Raw genomic sequence first — 23,287 nt, forward strand, 5'->3', positions numbered from 1 at the left:
TTGCACTGATCTTTCAAAAATTATGTTTGATCAATAAAATGAGAGAGAAACAGCACATCTTGGGTGAACTTCAGCACAATCAGACTGCAGAACCAAATGTAGTGCCAGGTACAATACATTTCAGAAGTAGTTGACGGGGGTTCAAGGGTCTGTAGTAAAATAATGACTAAATAAACAGACTGGAGGCGTACAGAAATATCAACACAATAGAGCTACAATACAAGTATTTGGCAAATGAGCTAGAAAGTTAAACTCAGTTACTCCTATTAAACCTACATTCCCTTATACACTCTTAGTGAAGAGACATCAAAACTATGAAATAGCACCTGGAATCATGTAGAAACCTAGAACGTGTTAAACAAATCAAAATAGATGTCATGTTTTAGATTCTTCAAAGCAGCCACCTTTTGTCTTGATGACAGCTTTGCACACTCTTGGCATTCTCTCAACCAGCTTCACCTGGAATGCTTTTCCAACAGTCTTGAAGGAGTTCCCACATATCCTGAGCACCAAACCATCTCAATTGGGTAGATGTCGGGTGATTGTGGAGGCCAGGTCATCTGATGCAGCACACAGTCACTCTCCTTCTTGATCAAATAGCCCTTACACAGCCTAGAGGTGTGTTGGGTAATTGTCCTGTTGAAAGACAAATGATAGTCCCATTAAGAGCAAACCACATTGGATGGCGTATTGCTGCAGAATGCTGTGGTAGCCTTGCTGGTTAAGTGTGCCTTCTAAATAAATCACATAACAGTGTCACCAGCAAAGCATCCCCACACCATCACACCACTTCCTCCATGCGTCGTTCACATGCTCTGCGTCTCACAAAGACCAAAAATCTCAACATTTGGACTCATCAGACCAAAGGACAGAGTTCCACCGGTTTAATGTCCATTGCTTGTGTTTCTTGGCCCAAGCAAGTCTCTTCTTCTTATTGGTGTCCTTTAGTAGTGGTTTCTTTGCAGCGATTCGCCCATGAAGGCCTGATTCACGCAGTCTCCTCTGAACAGTTGATGTTGAGATGTGTCAGTTACTTGAAGCATTTATTTGGGCAGCAATCTGAGGTGCAGTTAACTCTAATGAACTTATCCTCTGCAGCTGTGGTAACGTTGGGTCTTCCTTTCCTGTGGCAACTGCGCTTGGAGAAACGTTAAAAGTTTGTGAAATTTTCCAGATTGACTGACCTTCATGTCTTACAGTAATGATGGACTGTAGTTTCGCTTTGGATATTTGAGCTGCTCTTGCCATAATATGGACTTGGGTCTTTTACCAAATAGGGCTCTCTTCTGTATACCACCCCTACCTTGTCACAGCACAACTGATTGGCACAAACACATTAAGAAGGACAGAAATTCCACAAATGAACTTTTAACAGGCACACCTGTTAATTGAAATGCATTCCATGTGACTACCTCATGAAGCTGGTTGAGAGAATGCCAAGAGTGTACAAAGATGTCAAGGCAAAGGGTGGCAACTTTGAAGAATCTCAAATATAAAATATTTGGATTTGTTTCAAACTTTTCGGGTTACCACATGATTCCATATGTGTTATTTCATAATGATGAAGTATACACTATTATTCCACAATGTAGAAAATAGTACAAATAATAAAGAAAAACACTTGAATGAGTAGCTGTGTCCAAACTATTGACTGGTATGTAGCCTAACTGGATTTTGTGCATAATGAAGCAATATGGGACATGGGTCAGGGGTCAGGGCAGAACATTGTCTGAGGAAAGCCAATGTGCACGCCTGTTTGGACCATATCAAGTTGATGGAGAAGACATAGGCAGTGTGTGGTGGCTGCTTCTAAACTGACCATGAAAGTTAGTTTAAACGCATAGGCTGAAGTGTTTGGTGGCAGCTACCCCAAAACATATTTGGTAATAGACATTTTAAAGTTGTTTTGTGACTGTTTTCCATATTAATTTAGGGAACATGTATAGTAGCAACAGTAGTTGAACATGTGCGCAAACAGTGTTTTTTGGAAATACGAACCTGCTACTGTAGTGTCAGTTCGAGCATCCGTCTGCATCGAAACAGGTGAGCGAACAGAGCCTGCAACCGCAGTGAGCGGCATACCAGTGTTTATTGGTCACCGGTAGGCTACTCGGGAGCCCTCAGCGGATGTCCACTGTTACCGTGTGTACGTGATGAGGGACGACGGGTTTGAAACACACCTCTGGGGTGGGGGATCTGCTGGTAGCCAGCACCAATCTGAGAAGGGTAGAAGGAGGGGGCGGGAAGGTTAGTTTGAAGAGGGCAGGCTTTCCACGATGACAGCGCTTTCCTTCTCATCATTTCCCCGTAACAAAAAAAACCCACTTCAAAATCCAGTGGAATAAGAATTTCCGGAGAAATCAGTTGGGCCAAAACAGCGCCGATTGACGGAAAGAAAATCAAAAGTGGGAAGAAAATAAGAGCAAGAAGAAACGTTGTTTTCTGGTGAGACGGTGTGTTTTGTGTGTGTCTGGTTGTAAATCTGTTGTTGTCCAAGGTTTTGTGTATGTGTCAAGGAGGCATGGAACAACATCGTCGATATGATATACTGCAATGTTTCATTCACAAGCAACAACCTGCTGTTTGTGTTGTGCACATAATTGCACAAGGTAACAGGTCTCCCCTAGCCATAACAGCAGCGGAGAGAAGTGTAGGCTGCCTCGGCGTTGAGGTGTTGCTGATGAGAGAATGCGGTGCTATCATTACATGAAAAAGGTGTATTTGTTTAAAGTGAGAAAATGCACATTTACCTTGCGGACAAGCCAATGTGTGATGTATTTTACTCACCTACGTCGGAATATGTTGGATTGATTTAGCCTACTCAGGACAGTGTATAATAACTGGCAATGCGACAGCAACCCGAAGGCTGTAATGGTAGGCTACTTATCGTATTGAGAAATTAAACATATCTCTGTTCTTTTCAATAGTTTTACATGTATCCAGACTTTCCAGATAGTCTTTTCCATTGTGATTTTGTCAAATTATTGGAAACAACACAGAATCACTGAGCAGGCAGGATAGGCTACATAACCTTGGAATATATCGAAAATATTGCTGTTATCGAGGGTTACTCAGATGTCAGTGATTTATATTTAATCCAATTCTGCTCAATCAAACGCCATTATCAACTGGTATATTCACTGATAGGCTACTGTAATGGCATGTAAAAGATAGACCATGCTCTCCAAACTGTTCACGAACGAAAGAAAAGATAAATTAATAAGTTATGTCAAAGCGGGATGAAATTCAAGAGAAAACATATATAATTTTAATGCAACGTAGATTTTCATCAAAGCACTCTCATCAATATTTGATTCAGAGGACCTACGTGCATCTGCTCACTGTGACTGAACACAAAGCTGTGCTGATTAGTTGCTTTAAAACAGGGTACAAGGCAATGATGCCGTTCATATACTGTGTGTGTGTTTGGGTTTGTGCATGTGTGAGTGCCTGTGTGCACAGTCAACTAAAATAGACAACGGTTACAGATTTTCTCTTGCTATGACTGTGATATGCAGTTGTTCATCAACTTTAGTTGAATGCACTGACTGTAAGTCACTCTGGATAAGAGCGTCTGCTGAATGACCGAAATGTATATGTAAAACCAACACTTGCAAAGCATGATGGTATTATTCAAATGAGCCCCGCCCCCAAACAAGTACAAATTTGGTCGGTGCAGACCAGATCCAAATCTGAACTAATCATAGACGTCTAGAGAAGAATACAGTACAGTTTGGTTTAATTCATTAGAGTACAGTTTAGTTCAGCAGAGTACATTTGAGTAAAGTAGGGTACAATACAGTACACTATACTTTACTTTTTAGTGAGCTCTACTGTACTATACTCTACTTTTTAAAAACTTACTGTGTACAGTAATGCACTGTAATCTGCTGTGCTCTACTGTACTGTGCTGTCCAAACTTGTGAATCATAGATGTCTACGATTGGTTCAGATCTGTTTGGGCTAAATCAAGGCCCGGTCCAGACCAAATCTGAACGTCTATGTTTGGGCCAAATGTAGACCGGTTTGGAACGGACCAAAAATATACTTGAAATCAAGGCCGTCCAGAGGACTAAATAAATACGTCCACAAGATGCTTCCTGACGTCAAACGCTTAGTAGATTCACAGGTTTTTCTCTAGGGGGAGAATAATGGGGGTTTGTCTTCTGTAATGAACATGGCAGGTTAAGTGCTCTACAAAAGCAGCATAGTAAAATGGGTTGGCAGGCACTATTTCTGTCCAGCTTCAGAGCAGAACTCAGGCCTTACCTCAACCACAGGCCACCTAAGACAGAACACTGACTTCAGAGATGTCTGGTTCTGCTGCAGAGCAGAACTCAGGCCTTACCTCAACCACAGGCCACCTAAGACAGAACACTGACTTCAGAGATGTCTGGTTCTGCTGCAGAGCAGAACTCAGGCCTTACCTCAACCACAGGCCACCTAAGACAGAACACTGACTTCAGAGATGTCTGGTTCTGCTGCAGAGCAGAACTCAGGCCTTACCTCAACCACAGGCCACCTAAGACAGAACACTGACTTCAGAGATGTCTGGTTCTGCAGCAGAGCAGAACTCAGGCCTTACCTCAACCACAGGCCACCTAAGACAGAACACTGACCTCAGAGATGTCTGGTTCTGCAGCAGAGCAGAACTCAGGCCTTACCTCAACCACAGGCCACCTTAGCCAGAAGCCTGACCTCAGAGATGTGTCTGGTTCTGCAGCAGAGCAGAGGAAAAGTTTCGACAGTTTGGAAAAGGCAGGGTAAAAAAATGTATGTCTATATACTTCCTTATGACCTTTTCCTCCTCCACACCATTCGTATTGTCTGAAGGTTAGAGTGGACTGATGCAGTTAAAGTCCTTTCCTTATGAGGTCACAGGAAGAGGTGCTATAACTCTGACTTTAGTGGATTCGTTTACCGTTCCATCTCCCATCAACTCTACTTCTTTAGGCCCCTTTGCCTGCTCGTGCTGTTGTCTCCTCCCTACAAAGAAAAACCCCTGCAATGCTTCAAATACAGACCGTACATGCTTTCATTGGGCACAGACTAGCCTGTGTGTCTGCGCCACTTTCCCCTTCCATCTCTCTGTCCTGTGCTCTGCATGATACAGGGCTCACAACGAGAAGACTTCCTCCCTGGACTCTGAGTGTGACCACAGGAAAAACGACTTGACTCAGCCAGCTTCTTCATCTGCTCAGACATATAGAGCAAAAGGCCTCCGTCACAGTGCACAGCTAGGCGGTCGAGGAGTGTGAGACATTCAGATTTACAGGTCCAGCAGGGAACATGGAACTGTATGAGGAGGACAGATGAGAGAACAGAGAGTGAAGGAAGTAAGCTTTTTCTCTGAGACGCAGCTACTATTCACTGCTCCCTCATGACTCAGCAAGCTTGATCCCACTGAATTGGCATGTTTGGGAGGTCTCTGTGGAATGGTATTTCTCTGGATTTTTTGGGATATGAGCAAAATAAACAGGGCACGGGGGATGAGTTAGTCGGGGTAATGAGTTGGAGCCGAGTTTCTGCTCTTTGTTTCTCCCTTTCTCTTTCTCCAAGGCGGATTCTCTATCTATGAAACTCCACCTGTAGGGTATTAGGGGGCGGAACATTGTTTGTGACCTCACAGCCTCCTACAGTGCCCACAGCGTTACATGATTTAGTCTGGCATTGAACTGCGTAACCCACATAGTCTAGCAGTCATGTACAATGGATCAAAAGACATCTTGACTCTTTGACACTGTTGTCATGGCACTGTTGTCATGGTGCTGTAAACAACTCGCAACCACCAAATGAACACCGCATATTCTCTTCACCGCATATTCTCTTCTCCATAGGCTCCTTTTGGAGATGGGGATGTCACTGTGCGCTTGAATCAAAAATCTATGGCAGGGCCTAACTAGAGGAGGCAATGGTACAAAGAAAATATGATGATGATGACACTTGACAGGAGGTAAACTGGGTGAGCCCTTTCAGCATGGTGATGCTTCATCCCTCAGTTTGTGACTCATGGCAGAGGCTGAGGGGGCAGATACAGTTGAAGTCAGAAGTTTACATACACTTTAATCAAATACATTTAAACTCAGTTTTTCACAGTTCCTGACATTTAATCCTAGTAGACATTCCCTGTCTTAGGTCAGTTAGGATCACCACTTTATTTTAAGAACGTGAAATGTCAGAAAAACAGTGGAGAATGATTTATTTCAGCTTTTATTTATTTTATTTCTTTCATCACATTCCCAGTGGGTCCGAAGTTTACATACACTCAATTAGTATTTGTTAGCATTGCCTTTAAATTGTTTAACGTTGGTCTTCCACAAGCTTACCACAATATGTTGGGTGAATTATGGCCCATTCCTCCTGACAGAGCTGATGTAACTGAGTCAGGTTTTTAGGGCTCCTTGCTCACACACACTTTTCAGTTCTGCCCACAAATGTTCTATAGGATTGAGGTCAGGGCTTTGTGATGGCCACTCCAATACCTTGGACTTTGTTTTCCTTAAGCCATTTTGTCACAACTTTGGAAGTATGCTTGGGGTCATTGGCCATTTGGAACACCCATTTGCGACCAATCTTTAACTTCCTGACTGATGTCTTGAGATGTTGCTTCAATATATCCACATAATTTTCCCTCTCAAGATGCCATCTATTTTGTGAAGTGCACCAGTCCCTCCTGCAGCAAAGCACCCCCACAACATATTTTTATTTTACCTTTATTTAACTAGGCAAGTCAGTTTTGTTCAGGAACAGAATGACTGATTTTTACCTTGTCAGCTCGGGGATTCGATCTTGCAACCTTTCGGTTACTAGTCCAACACTAACCACGAGGCTACCCGCTGCCCCTACATGATGCTGCACCCCCATCCTTCATGGTTGTGATGGTATTCTTTGGCTTGCAAGCGTCCCCCTTTTTCCACCAAACATAACGATGGCCATTATGGCCAAACAGTTCTATTTTTCACACCAGAGGACATTTCTCCAAAAAGTACGATCTTTATCCCCATGTGCAGTTGCAAACCGTAGTGTGTCTTTTTTATGGTGGTTTTTGAGCAGTGCCTTCTTCCTTGCTGAGCGGCCTTTCAGGTTATGTCGATATAGGACTCGTTTTACTGTGGATATAGATACTTTTGTACCTATTTCCTCCAGTATCTTCACAAGGTCCTTTGCTGTTGTTCTGGGATTGATTTGCACTTTTTGCACCAAAATATGTTCATCTCTAGGAGACAGAACGCGTCTCCTTCCTGAGTGGTATGATGGCTGTTTATACTTGCATACTATTGTTTGTACAGATGAACGTGGTACCTTCAGGCGTTTGGAAATGGCTCCCAATAATGAACCAGACTTGGTGAGGTCTACAATTTTTTGGGGCTGATTTCTTTTGATTTTCCCATGATGTCAAGCAAATAGGCACTGAGTTTGAAGGTAGGCCTTGAAATACATCCACATGTACACCTCCAATTGACTCAAATGATGTCAATTAGCCTATCAGAAACTTCTAAAGTCATGAAATCATTTTCTGGAACTTTCCAAGCTTTGGAAGGCACAGTCAACTATATGTAAACTTCTGACCCACTGGAATTGTGATACAGTGAATCATATGTGAAATAATCTGTCTGTAAACAATCGTTGGAAAAAATGACATGTCATGCACAAAGTAGATATCCTAACCGACTAGCCAAAACTATAGTTTGTTAAAAAGAGTGGTTGAAAAAAGGTTGGAATCATTAAAACTCAAAGTGTATGTAAACTTCTGACTTCAACTGTCCTTTGGCAGGGATATGGGAGTGATTGAGGGGTGGGCAGGAGGATGAGGAAGATGAGAAACCAGGCTCCAGCCCAGTAAGACTCAAACTAGGAGGGACATAGATGAACCAGTCATTCCTTGCTTTCTGTCTCTTGTTTTGTGTGCTTCACTGCTCACACACATTGGCTTATTTAGTGCAGGACATAGAAGTCACAGACAAATTAAAAGTAATTCACTTTCAATCTGGACAGTGTACAGCATTAAGTTATACTTGTTTGTTTGTCTGTGCGTCTTGAATTAGCATTGAATCGTAGGGCATGGTTCAGGTGTGCTAATGAGATCCATGGCATTATGTCTCTGCTGCTGCTGCTGTTGATATTTCAGTACGTGCAGTTTGTGTTTTCCCTGGAAGTGCTGTAGCTGAATCTGCCATGTAAACACATTTTGGCACACTCCTAATGTGAAGTGTTGTGATGGCTTCAAGTTGTGTGTGTGTGTGTGTGTGTGTGTGTCCTACTAACAACTTAGTGCTGAACTGATACTGTATGTACACTAACTAGCTAAACAGCAGGCTGAAAGAATATTCCTATCTTTGTCTCCAGCACGATATAAATGGTCAGGGTTACTCACAGAATATTTCAGCTAAGTGTACCGTGTCTCTCAAAACCAGAAGTGGAATGACAGTTTACAAATGTAGTTCAGTCAAATAGTGGTATGCTTTTGGGATTAAGAAACAGTGATATCACGCATGGATGGCAGTACTGTCCAACACTGTACTGTCAGCATGTAGGTTTAGGCTTCTCATCAGGAGAGAAGTCCGTGCACTACAACACAGTGAGATGGTGTCCTGAAGGACACAATATGCTACAGGTGTTTTCACATAGATGGCATTGAACAGTCGATCTATAGGTTGTTTGATTTGGTTTATCAAACAGATATTGTTGAATTTTAGAAGAGAGAGAAGTTAAAAACAGTAGTTATGAAAATGGAGTCAAAGTCAAATATGACGGCATGATGTCACAGCTTTGGCTTAATTTATCTTCTCCTGGCTTCTTTCACTCTCCCTTTTTCTCTCTCTCCCTCTCTTCCTCTGCTTCTTGTTGGCCCTAAAGTTTAAATGAGTTGGATCTGTCTTTCAGGGACGCAACATTCTAACCCACCATCCACTTCGGGCTTAAGGGCTCATCGTGCAATGATTAGTGGAGACCTGGGCCTTTTCTCCATTCAAGTCTTCTCTACGTCTCTCTCTGCACCCCTGTGGTCACAGTACATCTTGTTAACCAAGAGCCGACAAGTTCAGCCTCATATTTCGGATCTTCCCCTCCAACTACGGGAAAGTGATTAAACCGAGTTCACTTCTTCAACTCTTATTTTCTCTCTTACAGACAGAGGAGTCAATTTGTCGGTATGATTTATTAATCAACATCAGTTTCATCATTTAAATTCATGCTATGAGGAGAGCTTAATTTCAAACGGTCTGCCAGAATGGTGCCACAAGGTGCCTAACACAAATGATCAAACTTTGAAAAGACAGAAAGTGATCATATTAGACATACTAAATAGACATCGATATTATCATTTGAGAGTAAACTGCAGGTTGGCCTTATTCAAGTGAGATATGCTGCCCCCACTCTGGAGTGGTGAAACTGATGTTGATTAATAAATCATACCGACAAATTGACTCCTCTGTCTGTAAGAGAGAAAATAAGAGTTGAAGAAGTGAACAGCAATGAGAGCAAAGGTCTGGAGAGAGTACCTGTCATGTTCCTTTATAGGGCATCTCAGTGACAGTAGTAATACGTTGTGACGTGTTGGGGCAGGTGATTGATGGTATTGATAGGCTGGGAGTCCCACCAGAGCCTAAGCAGCTTGTCTCATAGTCTCCCCATTGGTGTCTCCTGCTCATCCATAAGACCTGGCCATGACAGTTCTGGAACGGAATGAGGACTGTTGCTGTATGCTCTCTAGCTCCCTAGTTCCCCAGATCCCCTCTCTCTCCTCCTCCTCCTCCTTGTCCCCTCCCTCCCTCTAGATCTGTCTCTCCTAGTTCCATTTCAACCTAACTCACTTCCTATGTTTTCTATGGCTTTAATTGTTGTATGGCTACAGTATAGCCTGACATGCTCTGATTTCTAAATCAGCATGTACACTACCGTTCAAAAGTTTGTGGTCACTTAGAAATGTCATTTTTTTTCAAGAAAAGCACATTTTTTGTTCATTAAAATAACATCAAATTGATCAGAAATACAGTGTAGTTGGAAACGGCAGATTTGTGATGACATATATCTACATAGGCGTACAGAGGCCCATTATCAGCAACCATCACTTCTATGTTCCAATGGCATGTTGTGTTAGCTAATCCAAGTTCATCATTTGAAAAGGATATTGATCATTAGAAAACCCTTTTGCAATTTTGTTAGTGTTGGTCAATTTCTTCAACAGATGATCAGGTCTATATAATTATCAAACATATGTATTGGTAGTAGAAAGGAAACACACTCTTTGTTTAGGTATTAAAAATGATCCTGTAGTAATACAATTGTAGGCAGAAGTTGGTACAGAGTACAGTATATGATAGCTCTCCCCAGGTTCTGCAAGGGGACAATCTGCAACTTATAAACTCAACAAAAAAATAAACTTTCTCTCACTGTCAACTGTGTTTATTTTCAGCAAACTTAACATGTGTAAATAATCATAACAAGATTCAACAACTGAGACATAAACTGAACAAGTTCCACAGACATGTGACTAACAGAAAAGGAATAATGTGTCCCTGAACAAAGGGGGGGTCAAAATCAAAAGTAACAGTCAGTATCTGGTGTGGCCACCAGCTGCATTAAGTACTGTAGTGCATTTCCTCCTCATGGACTGCACCAGATTTGCCAGTTCTTGCTGTGAGATGTTACCCCACTCTTCCACCATGGCACCTGCAAGTTCCCGGACATTTTTGTGGGGGAATGGCCCTAGCCCTCACCCCCCGATCCAACAGGTCCCAGACGTGCTCAATGGGATTGAGATCCGGGCTCTTCGCTGGCCATGGCAGAACACTGACATTCCTGTGTTGCAGGAAATCACTCACAAAACGAGCAGTATGGCTGGTGGCATTGTCATGCTGGAGGGACATGTCAGGTTGAGCCTGCAGGAGGGTACCACATGAGGGAGGAGGATTTCTTCCCTGTAACGCACAGTATTGAGATTGCCTGCAATGATAACAAGCTCAGTCCGATGATCCTGAGACACACCGCCCCAGACCATGATGGACCCTCCATCTCCAAATCGATCCCGCTCCAGAGTACAGGCCTCGGTGTAACGCTCTTTCCTTTGACAATAAACGTGAATCCGAACATCAGCCCTGGTGAGACAAAACTGTAACTCGTCACCGAAGATAACTTTTTGCCGGGCCTGTCTGGTCCAGCGAAGGTGGGTTTGTGCCCATAGGCTACGTTGTTGCCGGTGATGTCTGGTGAGGACCTGCCTTACATACAAAAGGCCTACAAGCCCTCAGTCCAGCTTCTCTCAGCCTATTGTGGACACTCGAGCACACATTCCTGGTGTAACTCGGGCAGTTGTTGTTGCCATCCTGTACCTGTCCCGCACGTGGTCTGCCACTGCGAGGATGATCAGCTGTCCATCCTGTCTCCCTGTAGTGCTGTCTTAGGCGTCTCACAGTACGAACATTGCAATTTTTTGCCCTGGCCACATCTACAGTCCTCATGCCTCCTTGCAGCAGGCCTAAGGCACATTGACGCAAATGAGCAGGGACCATGGGCATCTTTCTTTTGGTGTTTTTCAGAGTCAGTAGAAAGGCCTTTTTAGTGTCCTAAGTTTTCATAATTGTGACCTTAATTGCCTACCATCTGTAAGCTGTTATTGTCTTAATGACCATTCCACAGGTGCATGTTCATTAATTGTTTATGGTTCATTGAACGAGCATGGAAACTTTACATTTACATTTACATTTAAGTCATTTAGCAGACGCTCTTATCCAGAGCGACTTACAAATTGGTGCATTCACCTTATGACATCCAGTGGAACAGCCACTTTACAATAGTGCATCTAAATCTTTTAAGGGGGGGGTGAGAAGGATTACTTTATCCTATCCTAGGTATTCCTTAAAGAGGTGGGGTTTCAGGTGTCTCCGGAAGGTGGTGATTGACTCCGCTGTCCTGGCGTCGTGAGGGAGTGTGTTCCACCATTGGGGAGCCAGAGCAGCGAACAGTTTTGACTGGGCTGAGCGGGAACTGTACTTCCTCAGTGGTAGGGAGGCGAGCAGGCCAGAGGTGGATGAACGCAGTGCCCTTGTTTGGGTGTAGGGCCTGATCAGAGCCTGGAGGTACTGAGGTGCCGTTCCCCTCACAGCTCCGTAGGCAAGCACCATGGTCTTGTAGCGGATGCGAGCTTCAACTGGAAGCCAGTGGAGAGAGCGGAGGAGCGGGGTGACGTGAGAGAAATTTACAATTTACAATGAAGATCTGTGAATTTATTTGGATTTTTAAGAATTATCTTTGAAAGACAGGGTCCTGAAAAAGGGTTGTTTAATTTTTTGCTGAGTTTATAGCTCAAAAGCATGCTCGACCATTCCTTTAAATTGCAGAATTAAAAAGCAAATTTGGACTGGCCAGTGTATTTATTTTCAAATACATGCATGAAAACTTACTTATCATGAAAGTTTGATTTAAAATTATTTGGACATCAGAGCAACCTCGAAGGTAAACTTATTTGAGTTGAAAAGGATGTTCATATGATAGGTAAGCTATATAAGACCTTGCGGAGAGCCTTTCCAATATGCAATCACTTAGAATAATATATAAACTATTTGGAACCAAGACTTAAAAAGAACTGATGTGGCACAAGAATGTAGGAGCATACCTAACGAAATTACAATTAATAAAAAAGTATTCTTCATCCAGTATAAACTAATGTATAGAATGTATTGTACAAGAGACAAAATTCACAAATTCTACAGCACAACGGCAAAGTCTTAAGTGTAAATTGAATAATGACTCAATAATCCATACCTTCTGGGAATGCTATAAAGTCCAAAAGTTATGGGCGGAGCTAGGAAGTTGGCTGTCAGAAGTATTACAATGTAAACATACTTTTAATCACTCTGTCTGAATTTTTCAAGACAAGGGGATGTTGTGAGAGTGTCACGCCCTGATCTGTTTCACCTGTTCCTGTGATTGTCTCCACCCCCTCCAGGTGTCGCTTATTTTCCCCAGTGTATTTATCCCGGTGTTTCCTGTCTCTTTGTGCCAGTTCATCAAATCAAATCAAATCAAATCGAATTTATTTATATAGCCCTTCGTACATCAGCTGATATCTCAAAGTGCTGTACAGAAACCCAGCCTAAAACCCCAAACAGCAAACAATGCAGGTGTAAAAACACGGTGGCTAGGAAAAACTCCCTAGAAAGGCCAAAACCTAGGAAGAAACCTAGAGAGGAACCGGGCTATGTGGGGTGGCCAGTCCTCTTCTGATTGTGCCGGGTAGAGATTATAACAGAACATGACCAAGATGTTCAAATGTTCATAAATGACCAGCATGGTCGAATAATAATAAGGCAGAACAGTTGAAACTGGAGCAGCAGCACAGTCAGGTGGACTGGGGACAGCAAGGAGCCATCATGTCAGGTAGTCCTGGGGCACGGTCCTAGGGCTCAGGTCCTCCGAGAGAGAGAAAGAAAGAGAGAATTAGAGAGAGCATATGTGGGGTGGCCAGTCCTCTTCTGGCTGTGCCGGGTGGAGATTATAACAGAACTTGGCCAAGATGTTCAAATGTTCATAAATGACCAGCATGGTTGAATCTTGTATGTTTAGTCAAGCCAACCAGTGTGTTTTTCCTGTGCTCCTTTTCTATTCTCTTTTCGTCCCAGTTCTAACCCCTGCCTGACTCTGGACTACTTTCCTACCTGCTCTGACCTTGATTCTGCCTGCTCTTCGGTACCTATTGGACTCTGATCTGGTTTTGACCTTTTTGCCTGTCCACGACCATTCTCTTCCCTACTACTTTGGATTAATAAACATTGTAAGACTCCAACCATCTGCCTCCTGTGTCTGCTTCTGTGTCTCGCCTTGATAGAGATATCCAATTGGCTGGACGATTCTCTTCTCGTCAATCACCCTGCCATTAACACAATGGAAAAATTTTATGATTTATTACTGAAATATTGAAATAGCATGGGTGATTGAGAACAATTAAATTGGTACAATTGAAGGTCATGTGGAAAACAGTTATGCAGACAATAGGGATGGAGGTGTGTATAACGGCTTTCTTCCGTCGAAGGAGAGGTGGACCAAAATGCCTTGTAGTTCGTGTTCAACATGTTTGATAAAAGACTATAACGTTAACACTATACCAATACAAAATAACAAACGTAGCAAAACCCGAAACAGTCCTATATGGTGCAGAGAACACAAAGACAGGAAACAACCACCCACAAACTCCAACACAAAACAAGCTACCTAAATATGGTTCCCAATCAGAGACAATGACTAACACCTGCCTCTGATTGAGAACCATATCAGGCCATACATAGAAACGGACAAACTAGACACACAACATAGAATGCCCACCCAGCTCATGTCCTGACCAACACTAAAACAAGGAAAACACAAAAGAACTATGGTCAGAATGTGACAGTGTGAGCATGCGTGTCTGGGCAAAGGAGATGTAGTTATTGTTTGTGTGTATGATTCTACTTGGTATGAAAGAAAAGGAAAACACAAATAATTGTAAACAATTAGCAAGTTATGCCAGGTCTCAATGGGTCTGGTGTCAGCCTTACAAACCAAGCAGCAGAACATCCAGTACAGTGATTGCCCCCCTCTAGTGAGGCTCTGCTCTGTTTGCCACGTTACGTTACACCACCAGTTTTGTAGAGGCTGTCCTCTGAGGACGTCTGATGGAGTGAGCATTTCATAAATGTGCTTGTTGACATTTGAGGCGAGGAGCATTAACCCACAGCCCCCCTCCCTCCCAGCCTCTTGCCCCCAATCCGTTGTGTTGTCATCCCCTTGCAGGCAGGCGCTGCCCAGAGCTGCAGCTAAAGTTGCTGATGCTGCAGGTTAATGTAAAGGCAAGCTGCAAAATGGAAATGGCATTCCACTATGTACATTTGGGTCTGTTTTATTAAAGCGTTGCCCTTGGAGACCTTTGCCTCATGTTCCGCTCTTTTTAATGGGATTGCAGTTCTTTGCCTCAACGTGAGTGTTATAAGGCTCTCTTCACCTCTTGCGTGATGTGAATTGAGTGGGTGTTTGGACATTCGATTAACCATCAAAGGGCTAACAAACGACTCAGCTCCTGTATATTTCAAGACTACCATTCATTTGAGTTGGGTTGTCTCAGTTGAAGAACTGTATCCTTTTATTTCGCAGCCAGGAACAAAATGTATAATGTGTGTCATGTAAATACATGGTCAGGCATATCACTCCAACAATACGGCTAGTTAGTCACATCAGTTTATCACTCCTCATCACCCTTTACGTGTACCAACATCCCCTATTAGGCAACATGCTTTTACAGTATTCCTAACTCATGTGAAATAATAGAAACATCTATAAATCAAAGCATCGATAAATACATTAAGTGTTGATGTAGCAGTGTCATCTGTGGTATGCTTGGCTAGTAATGTTCTGTTACAAAATACAGATAGTTACTTAAGTAGGGTGGTTGTTCTGGGTGGATGGGTAGGTGTATAACGCAAATGTCTAGCAACCCAAAGTTTGAGTTTGAATCTCATCACGGACTTTAGCATTTTAGCTAATTGGCAGCTTTTCAACTACTTTTTAGCTACTTTGCAACTACTTAGCATGTTAGCTAACCCTTAACCTAACCCTAACTTTTTAATCTAACTCCTACACTTAACCCTAACCCCTAGCCTAGCTAATGTTAACGATCTAGCTAGCATTAGCCACCTTTCTAGAATTCGTAACGTATCATATGTTTTGCAAATTCGTATCCTTTTGTACATTTTACAAATTCGTACAGATTGTATGTTTTGCAAATTCGGAACGTATTGTAAGTTTTGCAAATTGATAACATAGACCATATTTCATAACATATTGTACGTTTTGCAAATTCGTAACATATAATCCGAATTGTAATTTGTCACATAATACGAAATGGGTGATGGACATCCACAAATTAATACATACAGTACCATACGAAATGTAACATATCATACTATATGAATGGAGTGTCTCGGATTTACGTACAGAATAATATTCAATGCTCTGAGACCAGGTTGGGGGGAGGAATGCTGCAGTTGGAACATAATGAGGGGAATGCTAGTCTAGTGCTGCTGAAGTATGATCCATTAGGTACTTAGGCACTGAAAACGCTACTTATAATGAGATTTTTTTATTCTCCTTCCTGCCCTTGTCTTGAGCAAACAGAGCAATTTCTGATTCCTCCTCAGTACCCCAAGGCTTTTCTCCATCCCTCTGTCTAAGAACTCTTACAAAGGAAACTGTAAAATGTTATAGGAGTGTCGTCTTGGGAAGATATTGCACCTTACTGCAGAGAATCATTACTTTACCATAAAGGATCGCTTTTTTTCCTATAATGCCTCTGCACTGCAGTGTGGATCTCTTCAATAGTGTTTCATCCACCATATCTGTGTTAGTAGGACACAGACTGATATTGTATGTAAATCCACAGTATTAGTGTCTCCAGTGAGTGGAGATGTAAACCAAAGCAGGTACTGTGGTAGAAATATCCCCACCTTCCCTCTCATCTCCTGTTCACAACAACAGCTATCATTGGCCTTAATCATTCGCTGCTTGTTTTTCTCGTGCTGTTGGAGGTGAGAATGCATCATTTTGGGTTGTTTAATTTCCTTCTTTCCTCTGAATTGCATGATTCTATTGTGCGTTGTTTGCTTTGGCCCATTTACCCCATCGTGTCTAAGTAGTGTCAGTTAGAAACTGCCGTCTCAATATGTTCGCCGATTTAAGTTAAGACGATCAGAACAGTAACATTGTAAAAGTCCAGGATTTTAACATGGACACATTACCCAAGTAGTGGAAAAGGTGGGCTGAATACATGGTGTAACATAGCATTAGGTAATACAACATAGCTGGTGGTGTGCTGAAGAAGCCATTGGTCTTTGGCGGGAATCCTTAATGCTCGGAGACAGATTTTGCCCGGGAGGCAGCCTCCTATCCCACATGTAAAATCTGCTTTCCAATGGAATGGGGGAAAGTATGTTTTTCATTTACTGTTGTGGTGATCTGTGCCATCGCTGTTGCGTTACCCCGCAGGTCTCGAGAAAGACTAATTTTACAGTCACACTCATTTGCATAATGATTCTAAAAGTATGTTATCTTCACAAATCTAGCTATTTAGCTGAGTAACTGTGTGTGTGTGGAGGCTTGAGATGTGTATCTGGAGAGATGCACAGGGTGTGATTTCAATATGGTACACAATATTGGAGCCCTTGCCATTATTCTATTGCCCCTTATGAGTGGCTGTATGAGGTTATTCCAAATGGTTAAATGTCTTAACTATCTCGTACCGGTAAGTACCTATTTGAAGGCAAAATGTCTGCTATGTAATTCCAGTTTGTATTGTCACACAGCTATCAGATTATGACTAGTGGGTTGTGCAATATTGTGAAATATATATTTATGTATGGCATATTCCCCACTTGTGCCCTTTTTGGAAATGCATAAGTGGATTGTGTTCACATTCCATGTATTAGTTCTATGGGAATTGTTGTATCTGCAGAGCCGTTCATTTCTGTATTGTACAGTTTGCAAATTTTGATAAATGGGTGTCAAATATTGCAGAACAAGCAATATCTCAGAGGAAATGGCCAAATCATGCTTTATTTGAACAAATGTGGGTGGGCATTAGAGATCTTGCCCTTTCCCAAGTTGACAGTTTTAAAAAATTAACTTTCAATGGTTTTCTAAAAAATATATCTAGAGTCCATGTTATTTGTTATGATGTTAAGTCAAACACAAGATGTTTCTCTGACAGGACTCCTCCTCATCACAAGTGTCAGTGTTTCCCTCTCTGCTCTCGCCAAAGAGAGAGAGTAAACATGGCTTTGAAGTGGATTATATAGCCCAAGGAGCAGACTTAGACCAGCCCGCCCTGTTCCCACTGCCGCATCCCATATGCTTATCACATTCATATGAAAGCCAAGGTATTTTTGCACCGCCTTAGTTACATGCCTGTTTTTACCCAGACATTCTTGCTCATGGAGGTGACACAGTATATATTTAATTGGCAGACACCTCTTTCTGCCCCCTGTCACGGTCTAGCCCGTCACCCCGTAGTAGAGGCTCCAGAGGAGCCAGGCTGTTAAGAGGCCTTGTTGACCTTGCCTATTCAGCCATTAATGTCAGTTTGATCTCCGCTGTCTGCTCCTGGAGTTCTGCAACTACAGCACTGATATCACAGCATCACACCAATAAAACAAGCTTAATTAAGTTGTCTCCCCTTGCAGTCAGAAGTGACTAAATGTTTTTCCCTTCTGATTTACCTGGGCTGTCAGTCACCGGTGCCTCCCACGAGTGGGCTCCACTCCTGTATGTCGTGGACTGTTAGATATAGGGTTTGCAAAGACAAAGCTGTCAAATCGTTAGTGCCCTCTCAGCCCCCCAGTCTGTGTGTAAACAGGAGTAGACTTTTTTTTTTTTACACTGTAAAAAAATATTTGTTGAGTCAAATTCAAAACAATTGTAACCTGGCTGCCTTAAATTTGCAAATCAAATACAATTTGGATTTTGTGTAGAGTTAGCATAACCTAAAGTTACTTCAAAGTAAGTGGAACTGACAAATTTGGATTGAATAACTTGAGTGAACTTTCTTTTTCGTTAAATCAATGTGCTTCAACTGATTTTCCAGAGATCAAACTGACATTAACTCTAGACCACCTTTACCACCTTTACTCCACACACAGAGATGTGTACAAAGCTCTCCCTCGCCCTCTATTTGGCAAATCTTATCATAATTCTATCCTCCTGATTCCTGCTTACAAGCAAAAACTAAAGCAGGAAGCACCAGTGACTCGGTCTATAAGAAAGTGGTCAAATGAAGCAGATGCTAAGCTACAGGACTGTTTTGCTAGCACAGACTGGAATATGTTCCGGGATTCTTCCGATGGCATTGAGGAGTACACCACATCTGTCACTGGCTTCATCAATAAGTGCATCGATGGCGTCGTCCCCACAGTGACCATATGTACATATCCCAAACCAGAAGCCATGGATAACAGGCAACATCCGCACTGAGCTAAAGGGTAGGACTGCCACTTTCAAGGAGCGGGACTCTAACCCGGAAGCTTATAAGAAATCGCGCTATGCCCTCCGACAAACCATCAAACAAGCAAAGCGTCTATATAGAACTAAGATTGAATTGTACTAAAACGGGCTCCGACGCTCGTTGGTTGTGGCAGGGCTTGCAAACTATTAGACTACAAAGGTAAGCACAGCCGCAAGCTGCCCAGTGTCACGAGCCTACCAGATTAGCTAAATCACTTCTATGCTAGCTTTGAGGCAAGTAACACTGAAGCATGCATGAGAGCATTAACTGTTCCAGATGAATGTGGGACCACGCTCTCCGTAGCTGATGTAAGACCTTTTAACACGTCAACATTCACAAGGCCGTATACCCAGATGGATTACCAGGACGTGTACTCTGAGCATGCGCTGACCAACTGGCAAGTGTCTTCACTGATATTTTCAATACCAACATGTTTCAAGCAGTCCACCATAGTCCCTGTGCCCAAGAACACTAAGGTAACCTGCCCAAATGTAGCCATGAAGTGCTTTGAAAGGCTGGTAATGGCTCACATCAACACCATTATCCCAGAAATCCTCTCTATTGCACTCCACACTGCCCTTTCCCACCTGGACAAAAGGAACACCTATGTGAGAATGCTATTCATTGACTACAGCTCAGTGTTCAACACCATAGTGCCCTCAAAGCTCATCACTAAGCTAAGGACCAACCCTGAGACTAAACACCTCCCTCTGCAACTGGATCCTGGACTTCCTGACGGGCCACCCCCAAGTGGTAAGGGTAGGTAACAACACATCCGCCACGCTGATCCTCAACATGGGAGCCCCTCAGTGGTGCGTGCTCAGTCCCCTCCTGTACTCCCTGTTTACAACATGACTGCATGGCCAGGCATGACTACAACACCAGAATCAAGTTTGCAGATGACACAACAGTGAGGGAGGATGTCAGAGACCTGGCAGTGTGGTGCCAGGACAACAATCTCTCCCTCAACGTGATCAAGACAAAGTAGATGATTGTGGACTACAGGAAAAGGAGGACCAAGCATGCCCCCATTCTCATCGACGGGGCTGCAGTGGAGCAGGTTGAGAGCTTCAAGTTCCTTAGTGTCCACATCAACAACAAACTATCATATTCTAAAACACTAAGACAGTCGTAAAGAGGGTACCACAAAGCCTATTCCCCCTCAGGAGACTGAAAAGATTTGGCATGGGTCCTCAGATCCTCAAATGTTTCTACAGCTGCACCATCAAGAGCATCCTGACTGGTTGCATCCCTGCCTGGTATGGCAACTGCTCAGCCTCCAACCGCAAGGCACTACAGAGGGTAGTGCTTACAGCCCAGTACATCATTGGGGCCAAGCTTCCTGCCATCCAGGACCTCTATACCAGGCGGTGTCAGAGGAAGGCCCTAAAAACTGTCAGACTTCAGCCACCATAGTCATGGACTGTTCTCTTTGCTACCGCATGGCAGGCGGTACCGGAGTGCCAAGTCTAGGTCCAAAAGGCTTCTTAACAGCTTCTACCCCCAAGCCATAAGACTCCTGAACAGCTAATCAAAGGGCTACACAGACCCCTATTTTACACTGCTGCTACTCTCTGTTTATTGTCTATGCATAGTCACTTTAACTCTACCTACGTGTACATTTACCTCAATTATCTTGGCTAACCGGTGCCCCTGCACATTGACTCTGTACCGGTATGCCCTGTATATTGCCCCGCTATTGTTATTTTACTGCTGCTGTTTAATTATTTAATACTTTTATTTTAAATGTTTTACTTTTCAATTTGTTTTACTTTTTCTTAACTTCTTAAAGCATTGTTGGTTAAGTAAGTAAGCATTTCACTGTAAGGTTGTATTTAGCGAATGTAACAAATACAATTTGATTTGATTTGAACAAAGCTACTCAAGATGCTTGGACAAATTACCAAGTGGAGAGGACAACTATTTCATAGTCATGAAAACAAAACTATTAGTTGTTTTAACCCTCCAAAGTTATCTGGCTGCCCTAACATTTTAGGTTTGGTCAACTTCCTATACAGTTGAAACAACTACTTTGAAAATTACACCTCTCTGAACTGACTAACATGTTGGCCAGACCGCTCACAGGAGTGCGTGTGGCATCGCTCGCATGTTGATTTTGTCCACCCACACCAGACGCGATCAGGACACACAGGTTGAAATATCAAATCAAACTCTGAACCAACTATATTAATTTGCGGACAGGTCGAAAAGCATTAAACATTTATGGCAATTTAGCTAGCTAGCTTGCTGTTGCTAACTCATTTGTCCTGGGATATAAATATTGGGTTGTTATTTTACCTGAAATGCACAAGGTCCTCTACTGCGACAATTAATCCACAGATAAAAGAGTAAACCGAGTTTGCTAGAAACAATCTCTCCTCTTTCAGGCTTCTTTTTCTTCTTCGGACTTTATATGGCAGTTGAAAACTAACTTTAAGGTGCATTACCACTACCGACTGGAGTGTAGACCTCAGCTCATCTTTCAATCATCCATGTGGGTATATGCTCCTAAAAACCAATGAGGAGATGGGAGAGGCGGGACTTGCAGCGCGTCAAGCTTCACAAAAAGAACCAAGTTCTATTTTAGCGCCTGGCAAAGCAGACGCTCGTTGACGCGCACAAGCAGTGTTGGTGCAATGATTGAATAACATGTATGTGTAAATTCACCACACGCGACCATTGTGGTCAGCATGTAAGTCGTTGAAATTATATAAAGCAGATTCCAATAGGGAAAATTGTGCTACCATGTGTTTCTTGCTCATGTGTGAGCATTTCCGCCAGATTCCAAAGTGACAGTGTACTCAGTATTATCAACCAACCAAAAGACCACTTTAACTACATTTTCCATAACGGTTACAGAAACCTTTCACTTGTGACTTTTTACACGTGGTTGTTTATCGACCGTTGTTGAATGGGCTAATTAAAGTCACTCTGGATAAAAGTGTCTGCTAAATGACTAAAATGTAAATGTGAAAATGGACAGTTGCAAATCATGCTGGGTAATGTTCTAATGAGCTCTGCTCCCCCCCCCCCAAAATTAATTGAAGTCATCTGAACTTGATTAAAAAATAATAATAAATACAGCTGTTGTGTTGTTTCAGTTGATTTTACTTTTTGGTTTTGAATTTCTAAGTGTAGTAAACATGTTTATCTTTGTTGATTCTACTTGATTTCATTAGTTATATTAATTTTAATTAATTTTTGTCAATGCAGCGGTTATGTTGCTTCAGTTGATTTGATTTCATGGTTGTATACACTACCGGTCAAACGTTTTAGAACACCTACTCAATCAAGGGTTTTTCTTTATTTTTACTATTTTAGTCACCTGGAATGCATTTCAATTAACAGGTGTGCCTTGTTAATGCGTTTGAGCCAATCAGTTGTGTTGTGACAAGGTAGGGGGTATACTTGTTGGTGTGTGCTATCGGTCTCCTCAGCAGAATCATTTCTATGATTTACTTGAATCGAATTGCTGTGATCACAATGTATTTGCTGATAGAGAATGTATTCTGCTTGGCGATTTTAATACAACTGTGCAGTTATCACCCAAGAAAAGTACACTAGTAAATGCCCTGTATAACTTTAATCAGTTATTTGGACTAAAACAACTGATTGTTGAGCCAACCCAGGTGTATTGACAGTAAAAGAATTTTGGATTTTGATTATTGTATCAGATCAAGAGAACGTCAGTCAGGAGTCTTAAATATTGGTTTTAGTGATCATATGATAACCTACTGTAAACGTAAGAAATGAAAAATGCTTCTAGAGTCAGATAATAAATACATGAAGGTACGGTTTATGAAACAATACTCAAATAACATTTTGTAGAGGTCCTTGGAATTTTGGATTGGTCTCATGTACTAAACTGTGATGATGTTGATCAAGCTTGTTATCTTTTTAAAGATCTGTTTCTGTATGCACTCGACTCTCTGGCTGCGATGAAACAAATTAGAATCAAACAGCAGTCAGGGAAATTGATCATTTCCGAGATCTTAGACCTTATAATGAAAAAGGGATTGCTACCTGGCCAGATTCAGAATGGACAAATCTACAACAAGATTATGATGGTTAAATTAACTGCAGAAACCAAGCAAGATACAAATAAGGCCAAATCCGAACATTATATATATGCCGTTAATGACAACTTACATCAGCCTCGTAAACTGTGGAAATTTTTAAAGGACATTGGCTTAACTCCCCATAAGGTAAAATCCTGTAATATTGGCCTGGATATTGATGACGTTTAATGTCATGACCAGGCAAAGG

At 42.3% G+C, this 23,287-nt stretch overlaps 1 protein-coding gene across 3 annotated transcripts in view; it reads left to right on the forward strand.

The window, feature by feature from the left end:
• Window positions 1–23,287, forward strand: part of LOC118390331 (gamma-aminobutyric acid receptor subunit alpha-3-like) — a 177,290-nt gene that overhangs the window by 27,186 nt on the left and 126,817 nt on the right. For 2 of the 3 annotated variants that reach the window (XM_035780784.2, XM_035780785.2), the window contains exon 1: window positions 1,955–2,445. The exons of the other annotated variant lie outside the window; for it this stretch is intronic. The gene's annotated coding sequence lies outside the window, so the exon portion shown is untranslated. Of the gene's footprint in view, window positions 1–1,954; window positions 2,446–23,287 lie in introns of those variants that run through there. 3 annotated transcript variants of the gene reach the window in all.

This window comes from Oncorhynchus keta, chromosome 11, assembly GCF_023373465.1.
Source record: "Oncorhynchus keta strain PuntledgeMale-10-30-2019 chromosome 11, Oket_V2, whole genome shotgun sequence".
In the NCBI taxonomy this organism is placed as follows: domain Eukaryota; kingdom Metazoa; phylum Chordata; class Actinopteri; order Salmoniformes; family Salmonidae; genus Oncorhynchus; species Oncorhynchus keta.